We start from the raw sequence: 17079 nt of genomic DNA, 5'->3' as shown, positions 1-17079 counted from the left end.
TTTTGAAAAACACTAATTGATTTTCGAAAATGAAAGTGGAAAAGAAGTCAAGTGATTTTTGAAAAAGATTTTGAAATTAGAAATCAAAAAGATTTGATTGAAAACTATTTTAAAAAGATGTGGTTAAGAAGATATGATTAGTTTTAAAAAGATGTGATTGAGAAGATATGATGTGAAAAACATTTTAAAAAGATTTGATTTTGAAAATTAAAAACTTGGCTAACAAGAAAAAATATGATTCAAACATTAAACCTTTCTCAATAGAAAAGGCAACATACTTGAAATGTTGAATCAAATCATTGATTGATAGCAAGTATTTTTTTAAAAATAGAGAGAAATTGATTTTGAAAAAGATTTGATTGAAAAGATATGATTTGAAAAAGATTTGATTTTGAAAAAGTTTGAAAACTGAAAAAAAATCTGCATTAAAAACAGAATCTTCCCTCTTGTGCCATCCTGGCGTTAAACGCCCAGAATGGTGCACATTCTGGCGTTTAACGCCCAAAATGCTACCCTTTTGGGCGTTAAACGCCCAACCAGGTACCCTGGCTGGCGTTTAAACGCCAGTCTGTCCTTCTTCACTGGGCGTTTTGAACGCCCAGCTTTTTCTGTGTAATTCCTCTACTGTATGTTCTGAATCTTCAATTCTCTGTATTATTGACTTGAGAAGACACAAATTAAAAATATTTTTGGATTTTTAATAATAAGGAAAAATCAAAATGCAACAAGAATCAAATATCAATGCATGCAGGACACCAAACTTAGCAGTTTGTATACTACTGACACTAATGGGAATGCATATGAGACACATAAACACTCAAGTCAAGAGAATTCAAAGATTAGAGTAAGAAATCATCAATAATTATTTGAAGATCCTTAAGACACATGAATGAATGCATGCAATTGACACCAAACTTAACATGAGACACTAGACTCAAACAAGGAATATTTTTGGATTTTATGACTTTGTAAATTTTTTTGTGCTTTTTTTTCGAAAATTAAGTGGAAAAAGAAAATAAAGATATCAAAATTCTTAATGAGAATTCCAGGAATCATGCAATGTTAGTCTAAAGCTTTAGTCTAAAGAAATTAGACATGGCTAGCCAAGCTTCAGCAGAACATTGCATTCAAGAGCTAAATTGATGAAGATCAATCAGCTTTGGTGATGATAAGAACATCACCTTGAAACACTAGAATTCATTCTTAAGAACTCTGAAGAAAAATACCTAATCTAAGCAACAAGATGAACCGTCAGTTGTCCATACTCGAACAATTCCCGGCAACGGCGCCAAAAACTTGGTGCATGAAATTGTGATCAATACTTTTCACAACTCAAATAATCCCCGGTAATGAATCCAAAAACTTGGTATTCAACACCATGGCATAAACACAACTTCGCACAACTAACCAGCAAGTGTACTGGGTCGTCCAAGTAATAAACCTTACGCGAGTAAGGGTCGATCCCACAGAGATTGTTGGTATGAAGCAAGCTATGGTCACCCTGTAAATCTTAGTCAGGCAAACTCAAATGGGTATGGTGATATGCGAATAAAACATAAAGATAAAGATAGAGATACTTATGTAATTCATTGGTAGGAATTTCAGATAAGCGTATGAAGATGCCTTCCCTTCCGTCTCTCTGCTTTCCTACTGTCTTCATCCAATCCTTCCTACTCCTTTCCATGGCAAGCTTAAGCAAGGGTTTCACCGTTGTCAGTGGCTACCTCCCATCCTCTCAGTGGAAATGTTCAACGCACCCTGTCACGGCACGGCTATTCATCTGTCGGTTCTCGATCAGGCCGGAATAGAATCCAGTGATTCTTTTGCGTCTGTCACTAACGCCCCGCCCTCAGGAGTTTGAAGCACGTCACAGTCATTCAATCATTGAATCCTACTCAGAATACCACAGACAAGGTTAGACCTTCCGGATTCTCTTGAATGCCGCCATCAGTTCTAGCCTATACCACGAAGATTCCGGTTAAAGAATCCAAGAGATATTCACCCAATCAAAGTTAGAACGGAGGTGGTTGTCAGTCACACGTTCATAGGTGAGAATGATGATGAGTGTCACGGATCATCACATTCATCAAGTTGAAGAACAAGTGATATCTTAGAACAAGAACAAGCGGAATTGAATAGAAGAATAATAGTAATTGCATTAATACTCGAGGTACAGCAGAGCTCCACACCTTAATCTATGGTGTGTAGAAACTCCACCGTTGAAAATACATAAGAACAAGGTCTAGGCATGGCCGAATGACCAGCCTCCCAATGATCTAAGATAGCATCAGAACAAGGATAACTACCCAGATATCTCAATACAATAGTAAAAGGTCCTACTTATAGAGAACTAGTAGCCTAGGGTGTACAAAGATGAGTAAATGACATAAAAATCCACTTCCGGGCCCACTTGGTGTGTGCTTGGGCTGAGCAATGAAGCATTTTCGTGTAGAGACTCCTCTTGGAGTTAAACGCCAGCTTTGGTGCCAGTTTGGGCGTTTAACTCCCATTTTGGTGCCAGTTCCGGCGTTTAACGCTGGGATTTCTGAGGGTGACTTTGAACGCAGGTTTGGGCCATCAAATCTTGGGAAAAGTATGGACTATTATATATTGCTGGAAAGCCCAGGATGTCTACTTTCCAACGCCGTTGAGAGCGCGCCAATTGGGCTTCTGTAGCTCCAGAAAATCCACTTCGAGTGCAGGGAGGTCAGAATCCAACAGCATCTGCAGTCCTTTTTAGTCTCTGAATCAGATTTTTGCTCAGGTCCCTCAATTTCAGCCAGAAAATACCTGAAATCACAGAAAAACACACAAACTCATAGTAAAGTCCAGAAAAGTGAATTTTAACTAAAAACTAATAAAAATATACTAAAAACTAACTAGATCATACTAAAAACATACTAAAAACAATGCCAAAAAGCGTACAAATTATCCGCTCATCACCGGTCTATAGTAGCTTCAGACCGGTTGCTAGTGGGAATGATTGAGCGTTGGATAAACTCCAACTATCCCCTAGCCACGGGCTTGAGGTCATGCCTTCTCAGTTGAACCGGCTTCCGTTTTGAATCTCTCTTCCATTGAGCGCCCTCTTCACAAATGTCTATGAGGACTTGGTCCAACCTTTGATCAAAGTTGACCCTTCTAGTGTAGGGGTGTTCATCTCCTTGCATCATGGGCAAGTTGAATGCCAACCTTACATTTTTCGGACTAAAATCTAAGCATTTCCCTCGAACCATTGTAAGCCAATTCTTTGGGTCCGGGTTCATACTTTGATCATGGTTCTTGGTGATCCATGCATTGGCATAGAACTCTTGAACCATTAAGATTCCGACTTGTTGAATGGGGTTGGTAAGAACTTCCCAACCTCTTCTTCGGATCCCATTTCGGATCTTTGGATATTCACTCTTTTTGAGTTTGAAAGGGACCTCGGGAATCACCTTCTTCATGGCGACAACTTCATAGAAGTGGTCTTGATGCACCCTTGAGATGAATCTCTCCATCTTCCATGACTCGGAGGTGGAAGCTTTTGCCTTCCCTTTCCTCTTTCTAGAGGTTTCTCCGGCCTTAGGTGCCATAAATGGTTATGGAAAAATAAAAAGCAACGCTTTTACCACACCAAACTTAGAAGGTTTGCTCATCCTCGAGCAAAAGTGGAAAGAAAAGAGTAGAAGAAGAGGAAATAGAGGAGATGGAGGGGGAGAAGTAGTGTTTAGGTTGTGTGAAAATGAAAGAGTGAAGTAGGGTTTATATAGGGGTGGAGAGAGGGGTAGGGTTCGGCCATTATGGGTGGGTTTGGGAAGGAAAGTGGTTTGAATTTGGATGGTGGGGTAGGTGGGGTTTTATGAAGGATGGATGTGAGTGGTGAAGAGAATGGTGGGATTTGATAGGTGAGGGGTTTTTTTTCGGGGAAGAGGTATTGAGGTGATTGGTGAATGGGTGAAGAAGAGAGAGAGTAGTGGGGTAGGTGGGGATCCTGTGGGGTCCACAGATCCTGAGGTGTCAAGGATAGCTCATCCCTGCACCACGTGGCGTGTAAAATGCCCTTTCTGCCAATCCTGGCATTAAACGCTGGGCTGCTGCCCTTTTCTGGCGTTTAACACCAGTCTGGTGCCCCTTTCTGGCGTTAAACACCAGTTTGGTGCCCCTTTCTGGCGTTAAACGCCCAAAATGGTGCCAGACTGGGTGTTAAACGCCCATTTACTGCCCTTACTGGCGTTTAAACGCCAGCAAGCTTTTCCTCCAGGGTGTGCTGTTTTTCTTTCTGTTTTTCACTCTGTTTTTGCTTTTTCAATTGTTTTTGTGACTTCACATGATCATCAACCTATAGAAAACATAAAATAACAATGGAAAATAGATAAATATAACATTGGGTTGCCTCCCAACAAACGCTTCTTTAATGTCAGTAGCTTGACAGTGGGCCCTCATGGAGCCTCACAAATGTTCAGAGTAATGTTGGAACCTCCCAACACCAAACTTAGAGTTTGACTGTGAGGGCTCTGTTTGACTCTGTTTTGAGAGAAGCTCTTCATGCTTCCTCTCCATGGTTACAGAGGGATATCCTTAAGCCTTAAACACAAAGGATTCTTCATTCACTTGAATGATCAATTCTCCTTTGTCAACATCAATCACAGCCTTTGCTGTGGCTAGGAAGGGTCTGCCAAGGATGATGGATTCATCCATGCACTTCCCAGTCTCTAGGACTATGAAATCAGCAGGGATGTAATGGTCTTTAATTTTTACCAGAACATCCTCTACAAGTCCATAAGCTTGTTTTCTTGAATTGTCTGCCATCTCTAGTGAGATTCTTGCAGCTTGTACCTCAAAGATTCCTAGCTTCTCCATTACAGAGAGAGGCATGAGGTTTATACTTGATCCTAGGTCACACAGAGCCTTCTCGAAGGTCATGGTGCCTAATGTACAAGGTATTGAGAACTTTCCAGTGTCCTGTCTCTTTTGAGGTAATCTCTGCCTAGCCAAGTCATCCAGTTCTTTGGTGAGCAAAAGGGGTTCATCCTTCCAAGTCTCATTACCAAATAACTCGTCATTTAGCTTCATGATTACTCCGAGGTACTTAGCAACTTGCTCTTCAGTGACATCTTCGTCCTGTTCAGAGGAAGAATACTCATCAGAGCTCATGAATGGCAGAAGTAAATCCAATGGAATCTCTATGGTCTCAGTGTGAGCCTCAGATTCCCATGGTTCCTCATTAGGGAACTCATTGGAGGCCAGTGGACAAGGTCTTCCTCAGTGGCAATCACTGCCTCTTCCTCCTCTCCAAATTCGGCCATGTTGATGGCCTTACACTCTCCTTTTGGATTCTCTTCTGTATTGCTTGGAAGAGTACTAGGAGGGAGTTCAGTAACTTTCTTACTCAACTGACCCACTTGTGCCTCCAAGTTTCTAATAGAGGACATTGTTTCAGTCATGAAACTTTGAGTGGTTTTGATTAGATCAGAGACCATGGTTGCTAAGTCAGAGTGGCTCTGCTTAGAATTCTCTGTCTGTTGCTGAGAAGATGATGAAAAAGGCTTGCCATTGCTAAACCTGTTTCTTCCACCATTATTGTTGTTGAAACCTTGTTGAGGTCTCTGTTGATCCTTCCATGAGAGATTTGGATGATTTCTCCATGAAGGATTATAAGTGTTTCTATAGGGTTCTCCCATGTAATTTACCTCTTCTATTGATGGGTTTTCAGGATCATAAGCTTCTTCTTCAGATGAAGCGTCCTTAGTACTGCCTGGTGCAGCTTGCATTCCAGACAGACTTTGAGAAATCATATTGACTTGCTGAGTCAATATTTTGTTTTGAGCCAATATGGCATTCAGAGTATCAATCTCAAGAACTCCTTTCTTCTGATTCGTCCCATTGTTCACAGGATTCCTTTCAGAAGTGTACCTGAATTGGTTATTTGCAACCATTTCAATGAGTTCTTGAGCTTCTGCAGGCGTCTTCTTCAGATGAAGAGATCCTCCTGCAGAGCTGTCCAATGACATCTTGGACACTTCAGACAGACCATCATAGAAGATACCTATGATGCTCCATTTAGAAAGCATGTCAGAAGGATACTTTCTGATCAATTGTTTGTATCTTTCCCAAGCTTCATAGAGGGATTCACCTTCCTTCTGTCTGAAGGTTTGGACTTCCACTCTAAGCTTACTCAATTTTTGAGGTGGAAAAAACTTTGCCAAGAAGGCATTGACTAGCTTTTCCCAAGAGTTCAGGCTTTCTTTAGGTTGTGAGTCCAACCATATCCTAGCTCTGTCTCTTACAGCAAAAGGGAATAGCATAAGTCTGTAGACCTCAGGGTCAACCCATTAGTCTTGACAGTGTCACAGATTTGCAAGAATTCAGCTAAAAACTGATGAGGATCTTCCAATGAAAGTCCATGAAACTTGCAATTCTGTTGCATTAGAGAAACTAATTGAGGCTTAAGCTCAAAGTTGTTTGCTCCAATGGCAGGGATAGAGATACTTCTCCCATAGAAGTCGGGAGTAGGTGCAGTAAAGTCACCCAGCACCTTCCTTGCATTGTTGGCATTGTTGTTGTTTTTGACTGCCATGTCTTCTTCTTGTTTGAAGATTTCTGTTAGGTCCTCTACAGAGAGTAGTGCTTTAGCTTCTCTTAGCTTTTGCTTCAAGGTCCTTTTAGGTTCAGGGTCAGCCTCAACAAGAATGCTTTTGTCTTTGCTCCTGCTCATATGAAAGAGAAGAGAACAAGAAAATATGAAATTCTCTATGTCACAGTATAGAGATTCCTTGAGATGTCAGAGGAAAAGAAGAATAGAAGGAGGAGGTAGAAGAAGAAGAATTCGAACTTATCAAGAGAAATAGAGTTCGAATTGTTGATAGTGGAGGAGTGTTAGTCCTTAAATAGAAGAATGTGAGAAGAGGGGAAGAATTTTCGAAAATAGATTAAAAGATTTTGAAGAAATTTTAAAAAAAAGTTGAAGAATGATTTTCGAAAATTAAAGTTGAGAAAGAAATAAAGTGATTTTTGAAAAAGATTTTGAAATTAGAAATCAAAAAGATTGAAAATTATTTGGAAAAAGATGTGATTAAGAAGATATGATTGAAGAGTTATGGTTTTAAAAATATATGATTGAGAAACAATTTAAAAAGATTTGATTTCTAAAATTAATGACTTGGCTAACAAGAAATTTAAAGGATATGATTCAAACATTAAACCTTTCTTAACAGAAAAGGCAACAAACTTGAAATGTTGAATCAAATCATTAATTGTAGGCAAGTATTTTTGAGAATGGAAAGAAATTGATTTTGAAAATATATGATTGAAAAGATATGGTTTAAAAAAGATTTGATTTTGAAAAATTATGAAAACTTGAAAAAAAAAATTTGAATTAAAAATAAAATCTTCCCTCTTGTATCATCCTGGCGTTAAACGCCCAGAATGGTATCCATTCTGGCATTTAACGCCCAAAATGCTACCCTTTTGGGCGTTAAACGCCCAGCCAGGTACCTTGGCTGGCGTTTAAACGCCAGTTTTCCTTCTTCACTGGGCGTTTTGAACGCCCAGCTTTTTCTGTGTAATTCCTCTGCTGCATGTTCTGAATCTTTAATTCTCTGTATTATTGACTTGAAAAGACACAAATTAATTTTTTTTTTGAATTTTTAATGATGAGGAATAGTCAAAATGAAACTAAGATCAAATGAATAATGCATGCAAGACACCAAACTTAGAAGTTTGTATACTATTGACACTAACAAATTGAGAATGCATATGAGAAACAACAAAACACTCAAGACAAGAGAATTTAAAGATCAGAGCAAGAAAATCATCAAGAACAACTTGAAGATCAATGAAGAACATAATGCATGTAATTTTCAAAAATTAGAAGAATAAAGACATGTAATTGACACCAAACTTAAAATTAGACACTAGACTCAAACAAGAAACATAAAAATATTTTTGATTTTAAGATTTTATAAAAAATTTTTGTGCTTTTCCAAAAATTGAGTGGAAAAGAAAAACAAGGGTTCAAAATTCTTAATGAGAATTCCAGGAATCATTGCAATGCTAGTCTAAGACTCCGGTCCAGGAATTAGACATGGCTTCACAGCCAGCCAAGCTTTCAGTGAAAGCTCCGGTCCAAAACACTAGACATGGCCAATGGCCAGCCAAGCTTTAGCAAATCATTGCTCACAACAGCAAAATTGATAGAAATTAACAAGCTCTTGTGATGATAAGTTGAAACCTCGGTCCAAAAGATTAGACATGGCTTCACAGCCAGCCATACTTTAACAAATCATCATGAAACTCTAGAATCCATTCTTAAAAACTCTGAAGAACAAAATAGAAATATTTTTTTGTATCTTTGAAAAACTTGTGAAAAGTAAAAAGCTTAAACATAAAATAAAATTACCTAATCTAAGCAACAAGATGAACCGTCAGTTGTCCAAACTCAAACAATCCCCGGCAACGGCGCCAAAAACTTGGTGCACAAAATTGTGATCATCAATGGCGCCATCAACATGGTACGCTCAATTGCAATCTCAACTCTTTATCACAACTTCGCACAACTAACCAGCAAGTGCACTGGGTCGTCCAAGTAATAAACCTTATGCGAGTAAGGGTCGATCCCACGGAGATTGTTGGTATGAAGCAAGCTATGGTCATCTTGTAAATCTCAGTCAGGCGGATTCAAATGGTTATGGAGGATTGATAATTAAAAGATGAATAAAACATAAAATAAAGATAGAGATACTTATGTAATTCATTGGTGAGAATTTCAGATAAGCGTATGGAGATGCTTTGTCCCTTCCGTCTCTCTGCTTTCCTACTGTCTTCATCCAATCTTTCTTACTCCTTTCCATGGCAAGCTGTATGTTGGGCATCACCGTTGTCAATGGCTACAGTCTCGTCCTCTCAGTGAAAATGTTCAACGCACTCTGTCACAGCACGGCTATTCATCTGTCGGTTCTCGATCATGTCGGAATAGAATCCAGTGATTCTTTTACGTCTATCACTAACGCCCCACAATCGCGAGTTTGAAGCTCGTCACATTCATTCAATCCATGAATCATACTCAGAATACCACAGACAAGGTTTAGACCTTCCGGATTCTCAAGAATGGCCGCCAATGGATTCTAGCTTGTACCACAAAGATTCTGATTAAGGAATCCAAGAGATATCCACTCAATCTAAGGTAGAACATAGGTGGTTGTCAGGCACACGTTCATAGGTGAGAATGATGATGAGTGTCACGGATCATCACATTCATCAAATTGAGGAACAAGTGATATCTTAGAACAAGAATAAGCTGAATTAAATACAAGAACAATAGTAATTGCATTAATACAAGAGGTACAGCAGAGCTCCACACCTTAATCTATGGTGTGTAGAAACTCTACCGTTGAAAATACATAAGAACAAGGTCTAGGCATGGCCGAATGGCCAGCCTCCCAAAGAGGGTTCAATCATAAAAACATGATCAAAAGATGATCCGAAGATTGAAAGATTCTCCAAATACAATAGCAAAATGTCCTATTTATAGAGAACTAGTAGCCTAGGGTTTACAAAAATGAGTAAATGACGTAAAAATCCACTTCCGGGCCCACTTGGTGTGTGCTTGGGCTGAGCATTGAAGCTTCCATGTGTAGAGACTTTTCTTGGAGTTAAATGCCAGCTTTTGTGCCAGTTTGGGCGTTTAACTCCCACTTTTGTGCCAGTTCCGGCGTTTAACGCCGGGAATTCTGAAGCTGACTTGGAACGCCTATTTGGGCCATCAAATTTCAGGCAAAGTATGGACTATTATATATTGCTGGAAAGCCCTGGATGTCTAATTTCCAACGCAATTGAGAGAGCGCCTATTGGGCTTCTGTAGCTCCAGAAAATCCACTTTGAGTGTAGGGAGGTCAGAATCCAACAGCATCTATAGCCCTTTTCAGCCTCTGAATCAGATTTTTGCTCAGGTCCCTCAATTTCAGACAGAAAATACCTGAAATCACAGAAAAATACACAAACTCATAGTAAAGTCCAGAAAAGTGAATTTTAAATAAAAACTAATAAAAATATAATAAAAACTAACTAAAACATACTAAAAGCATACTAAAAACAATGCAAAAAGCGTATAAATTATCCGCTCATCATGACAATTTGTGTCCTGCATGGCAAATTGGTGATTAGTCTCACCCTTTAGAAGGTATTAAAAGAGGCACTCACCATATACTCACACAAACATATTCACACACAAAAGAAAAGAGATGTCATTTGAGGAAGAGTCCCCTGAGGAAAGAGAGGTCCCCAAGGCCACTCAAGAAGGAGAGATCCTTGTGGCCATAAACATGCCTCTAATACCGGAAGGGGAAATGTTAACACAACCTTGTCAAGAAGTAAGTATCTCTATACACTCGGGTCAAATGACATGATTGAATCTTATTGAAATGTGACTTATATTTTCGTGTCTTTATCCCAAGATAAGACTCAAGTGAAGGACATTGTTATCTCTACTCTGAAAGAAGTAACTGTCGCTGTTGAAGTACTAACATCGAAGATGGATGCATGTGAAGGGCGTCAACAACAACGTGACCATACTCTATCCATGCTATGCTCCACTGTTGCAGTTGTTAAGCATAACTTTAACAACACAGCATTTCACAAGGGTGTCAACGATGCAACATTTGAAGCCAGCAAAAGGCCAAGGCGGAGAATGACGTTTCCAAAGTCGCCGACAACGTGCCAGCAATGAGTACACCCATGATGAACCATTTCGTCGCAGGTTGCAGCAACTTTGTTGACCTCGAGAGAACCATTGACGTCTCCATTCAGGATGACGACCAAGGTGGTTATATCGCTAGCAACAAGCAGTCGCATGGTGACACTGGCTGGCCAAGCCACTCCATGCTTGGTCATCAGGTATGGGTATAAAGAACTCTATTTTTTTATACTATTCCCTCATTGCATGTGGTTTTCTTTTCTTTTTTTGGTCAAACATGTGGTTTTCCTAAAGACTGTTAGTCCCTTTTTTTATGATGGCAGTTTGTTTTTTTAAATAGTTAGGATTTTGATGAATTTTTGGTGTGTTTATAGTTCAAGATTTTGTTGAAGTTTGTGTTTACACAGATTTTTTTTTGCCTATAAATGGGACACAATTTGTGAAATTGGATCCATTGCTCACTTACAGAAAAAATAGCCCAGTTGTATTGTTGGATTCTAGAGACTTGTATTATAAAACGAAGTTATTATTCTAAAATATGGATTACCAAAAAAATATTAATATAAGCAGTAGCAGGATCGTTGAAAGATGGAAAAAGTTTTGAAGATACTCAACTCTTTTTGTATGAAACAATTTATTTAAAAAATAATATTTCTATGTCGGTTACTGTTCCGAGGGTTACCTGAAACTGTAGGTCGATCTCGGACGAGATCTTCTGTGTTGGTCGGAGCCGACGTGTCCGGCAGGCGTACAGCGGCCGGAGCTGGTGTGTCCGACTTGTTGGACTTGGTGGTGGTGCTGATCTTTCGTCCCCGGAGGGTGGGGGTACCTGCAAGGGACTCCGATGCTTAAGTTAGCAAGGGTATTAAGCAGGTATTGAGTAGAATCAGAGTATGAGTTATATCTGGGTGCTCCAATGTATTTATAATGGTGAGATGTGGCCTCCTGTGGATAAGATAAGTTAGTTATCTTATCTTATCTTTATCTTATCTTTAAGTGAGGTCATCTTATCTTCAAGGGAACCGCCTTTATCTTTCTGGGCTTTGGCTGCCTTTAGATTGGGCTGTGTTCCTTCGTTTTGGGCCTGCTTTGGGCTCCTTTGGCGAGTTGGCTGAGCTCTTTGAGAAGAGGTCGGGCATTTGGTCGAGCTCTTTGAGAAGAGGTCGGATATTCTAACCTGAAGAGGTCGGTCGGCTTGTCGCTAAACATCCCGGGTCGGACAGCTTGATCCAGGGTATGAACAGTGCCCCTGCTTGAGTTCGATCTTTCTATGAGATCATGCTTTTCAAAGCTTCGATCTCTTTGGAAGTCGCACTCAAGCATCTGTCTGGCTTATTTCTTCATTGCTTCGCAATCTTTGTAGATTTTCTAGAGGTTTGGTACTTGATAGTCCAACCTCTTTTGAGTGGTAGCGTGGGTTTTCTACCCTTGCCTTCTGGATCACGCCTTGCTTTAAGTTTGTGTTGACAACCCTCTGCTTTGGCGAAGTTGTCCTTGCGGCTTGATATCCGGACTTTTAGTGATTTGTCCAATGACTTTTTTAATGTTCTTTATGTAGAACGTTTTTTAGTCTCAGATGACGTTCGTAGCCCTGTTTGAGATTGTGCCTTCTTTGAGTGGAGTTGTATCCCTTTTGGCTGAGCACATTTGAGCCTTAGGTTGTTTTCGAACCTTTATGGCTTTGTTCTTTTTTGAGATCATACTTGCACCTCTTCTTTAGCTGACGTCGACCTGTATGACTTTGCCCCTGCTTGAGTTCGGACTTTTCCGTGAGACCGTGCTTTCAGAGTTTCGATCTCTTCGGGGGGAAGTCGTGCTCAAGCATCCTGACTTTGGTCGATCTTTGAATAGTTTCTCCTTGTGCGAGTCTGGTATTGCCCCTTTTTACTTTGAGAGGTCTTTTCAGCCTTCTTCTGATTTGTTTGTCTTCATTGCTCGGGCTTTTTAGTCATAATCCAACAACTATTCTAATGGGAAACCTTTTTATAGTCTGTTTGGATGACTTTATAGCGCCGTTTTGATTTGTGCTTTTGCCTTTTAAGTAGTGTCTTTTTTCAAGACTTCGTACTTTTTAGCAAAGCATTTCTGGCCTTCCTCTAGCCGTTTCGAGATGTTTTTGTCCCCTTTGTGGATCTTTGCAGAGTGTTGGTACTTCGTTGTCCGACCTCTCTTGATCACTTCTGGTTTCGTCCACTTTCTGTTTTGTCGAGGTGGTCCTTGGGGCTAACTTGTTCGACGACTTTTTAGTATTCTCGTAGAATACTTTTTAGTCAGTCTGAACAATTTTGATAGCCTTGTCGTGGAGCCGTGGCTTTTTGGGCGGAGCTATGTCCGTTTTAGCGCACGTTTTTGTTAGTCCGACTTCTTCTTGTCGGTCCAAGCTGTAGCTTTCGTTGGTCCGACTTCTTTTTGTCGGTCCAAGCATCAGCTTTCGTTGGTCCGACTTCTTCTTGTCGGTCCAAGCTGTAGCTTTAATTGGCTCGGGCTGACTTCTTCATGTCGAGTCCTTCTAAGTTATTTTTTTAATCCTGTTTCTTGGACCTTTGTCAGGTCTCTTTCAGTGATTACTTTTATAACTTGTCTGTTGTAGGAGACCGACTTCTTTATGTCGATCTCTTCTAAGTTATTTCGTAATCCTCTTTCTTGGACCTTTGTCAGGTCTCTTTCAGGGATTACTTTTATAACTCTTTGGTAGTAGGAGTCCGACTTCGGTATGTCGGTCTCTTCCTAAGTTATTTTTGTAATCCTCTTTCTTGGATCTTTGTCAGATTTCTTTCAGGGATTACTTTTATAACTCTTTGGTAGTAGGAGTCCGACTTCATTATGTCAGTCTCTTCCTAAGTTATTTTTGTAATCCTCTTTCTTGGATCTTTGTCAGATCTCTTTCAGGGATTACTTTGATAACTTTTTAGTGGTAGGAGTCCGCCTTGGTTATGTCGGTCTCCTTTAAGTTATTTTTTGTAGTCCTCTTTCTTGGATCTTTGTCAAATCTCTTTCAGGGACTACTTGTATAACTTTTTGTTTTGGGCTGACTTTGTTATGTCAGGCCCTTCTAAGTTAAAGTAATCCTCTTTAATAGGGTTGGCCAGACCTCTTTCCAGGGTTTACTTATAACTTGGGTTGACTTGGTTCGACTTCTTAACGTTCGACCAGTCCTTAAGTTATTATTTTAGCGATCCGTAAGACCTCGTCAGGTTCTTTTTTAGATCACTTTCGATAACTTCTTACATTATTCTGTGTTCATCTTTGCCGATTTGTAGAAAGTGGTTGTCATCTCTAGATCGTCCTTTGGGTGAATCGTGTTTTCACCTTTATCGGACGGTTGTCTTTATCGTGATCGTGCAGTGAAATTGTTTTTCACTTTCTGCCGATCTGTTGCTTTATAATCGGGCGATGAACTCTGCTTTCACTTTTTTGCCGACCTTGTCGAAATCGGGCGATGAATTCTAGTTTCATCTTTCCCGACTTTTATCATGATCGGGCGGTGAATTTGGTTTTCACCCCGCCGACCTTGTCGTGATCCGGCAGTGAAATTTGCATTTCAGATTAATGCGTCTTGGTATAGCAGTGAATTTTGTTTTCACTTTGTCGAAATCAAATGATGAATTCAGTTTTCATTCTGGTCGGGCGGTGAAGTTGGTTTTCACCTTGCCGACTTGTCGCTTTGTAATCGGACGATGACTTTGGTTTTCATCTTGCCGACTTTGTCGTGATCGGGCGGTGATTTGGTGTTTCACCTTGCCGACCTGCCATAGTCGGGCGTCTTGGTAGGAAACTTTTTAGGGAATCTGCAATCTTTTAAACAATAATATAAAGATAAGAGTGTGTACATGTTAGTACTTACCTTTCTAGGTCGGGAAATCTTTTTGGATCTCGGCCTGGCGCCCTTTTTAGATTGTAGGCATGCCATGACCTTGGTAGCTCTTGCCCTTCGAGTTCGGACAGTCTGTAGCAACCTTTCCCCAGTTCTTCTGAACAACTTGGTATGGTCCTTTCCTGTTGGCTGCTAGCTTTCCTTCTCCAGGTCGAGTTGTTCCGATATCATTTCGGATTAGGATGAGGTTGTTGTTGGCAAAGCTTTGTTGTACTACCTTCTGATTGTATCTTGAGGCCATTCGACGTTTTAACGCCTCTTCCTTGATTGGAGCTCTCTCTCAGACTCTTGGAAGTAGGCCAAGTTCTTTCCTTTGGATTTGGGAGTTGACCTCTTCATTGCCTCCATTCCGTAAATCAATCGGAAGGGTGATTCCCCCGTGGTGAAGTGTAGAGTTGTCCGATATGCCCATAGGACTTGTGGGAGCTCTTCAGCCCAAGCTCCCTTTGTGTCCTGTAGTCTCTGTTTTAACCTAGCTAGTATGACTTTGTTGGCAGCTTCTGCTTGTCCATTGGCTTGTGGGTGTTCTACGGATGTGAATTGGTGCCTGTAATAATGTTTCTGTACAAGAATTTCTGACTTTTTTGAGCAGTGGTATTAGCTAGGGGCTCTGCCTCAATCCATTTTATGAACACCCCTACAATGAGGAACTTTGACTTGTCCCAATCCTTGGGGAAATAGTCTGAGGAGGTCGAGTCCCCTTTTTGCGAACGGCTAAGGTGATGTTACACTAATGAGCTCCTCTGGTGTGGCAATGTGGAAGTTGGCATGCTTTTTGATGTAAAGCTTTGACTTTGTATTTGGGTTTTTGCTCCGTTGTTGCCTCCAAAGGGTGCCCCTGGATCTTCATGTGAGTCCTGGGGTTTCCCTTTTACTGTTGTATCTGACACCTGATATTTTGCTGTTATTGTTCGAGTTGTTGCCCGAGTTGTTTGGTAGTAACCCCATAGTTGACCTATGTCTTTGAGATGTATACTAAGATCCCGGACGGCATGTCTAATTGGCTGGATTCCATAGTTTTTTAATGCGTGTTACTGTGGCTAACCCTGAGTACATCCCTGAGATTGACTTGTTGTGGTCTTGTGATGTAGCCTGGATGAGGCTTCTGTTATTGCCCCCTGGTTTGGTGTTGGCTAGTTTTGAAAATGCATCAGCTCGGGCATTCTGCTCCCGAGGTATGTGTCAGACTTCATATTCCCCGAAATGTCCGAGCTATTTTCTATTTTTGTCCAGGGTCCCCTGAATTGTCTGGGGTATTTTTGTGGTGGGATCCTCAGCTTGGTTGTTCCCTTCTATTTGTGAGGTGACTACTTGTGAATCATTGGACATGGTAAGCTCCTACCTTCTTAGCTAGCCTTAAACCAGCCAGTAGTGCCTCGTATTCAGCTTGGTCATTTGGCTTGATTTGGCTTCCCTGATCGCTTTTCTATAATTACACCTGCACCACTCCCGGTTTTTTTTTGAAGAGTCATCCACGTAGAATTTCCATTTTGTAGGAGTTCCCGGGGTGTCAGTGTACTCTGTAATGAAGTCGGCCAAGTACTATGATTTGATGGCTGTCTGAGCTTTATGTCGAAGATCGATTTTGACTGCCCACTGTAGAATTCTTCCTGCTAAGTCTGTTTTCTTGTAGGATGCCTTCGATGGGCTGGTTGGTCCGAACTCTGATACTGTGAGTTTGAAAGTATGGGTGGAGTCATCGAGAGGTGAGTATGGGGGCGTAGGCGAACTTTTCTATCTTTTGATAGTATAGTTCGGCCCCTTTGTAGAGCCTTGATGATGAAGTAGATGGGTTGTTGCCCACTTTTGTCTTCTTTAACTAGTGATGAGGCTATTGCCCGACTTCCCACTACAAGGTATAATATGAGCTTTTCACTTTCCCTTGGTTGGGGAAGAATGGGTGGTTGCCCCAAGAACTTTTGAAATCTCGGAAGGCTTGTTTGCACCCCGTTGTCCTATTCAAACCTCTTTCCCTTCCTTAATATACCTCTTTGAGGTGTCCTTTGCGAGATGATTTAGAGATCCCTCCTCCTGCGAGTCTTCCATGAACATGTCTCTCAGGGGTGTGAGGTGGACGTTCAACTCGTTCGACCTCTTTGGTGTGAGACGTTCGACTTGTCCAACCTCTTTGGTGTGAGGTTGACCTTCAAATTGTCCGACCTCTTTGGTGTGAGGTGGACCTTCAACTTGTCCGACCTCTTTGGTGTGAGGTGGAACTTCAACGCGTCCGACCTCTTTGGTGAGAGGTGGACCTTCAACTTTTCCTGCCCTCTTTGGTGTGAGGTGGACCTTCAACTCGTCCGACCTCTTTGGTGTGAGGTGGACCTTCAACTCGTCCGACCTCTTTGGTGTGAGGTGGACTTTCAACGCGTCCGACCTCTTTTGGTTTTTGATTGGGCGAGTTGATGGGATCTTCTCAGTGTTGCATATTTCTCGGTAGACATCCACAACAGACACCCGAAGCGGGTGTAATTGTGGTATTTTCTAGACTTCTCTCCATGTTGATCTTCTTTTTTCTTGGACTCTTTATCCA

Source organism: Arachis hypogaea, chromosome 6, assembly GCF_003086295.3.
Source record: "Arachis hypogaea cultivar Tifrunner chromosome 6, arahy.Tifrunner.gnm2.J5K5, whole genome shotgun sequence".
Taxonomy (NCBI): Eukaryota; Viridiplantae; Streptophyta; class Magnoliopsida; order Fabales; family Fabaceae; genus Arachis; species Arachis hypogaea.
The sequence above is the reverse complement of the archived record's forward strand: the minus strand, read 5'-3'. Positions refer to the sequence as shown.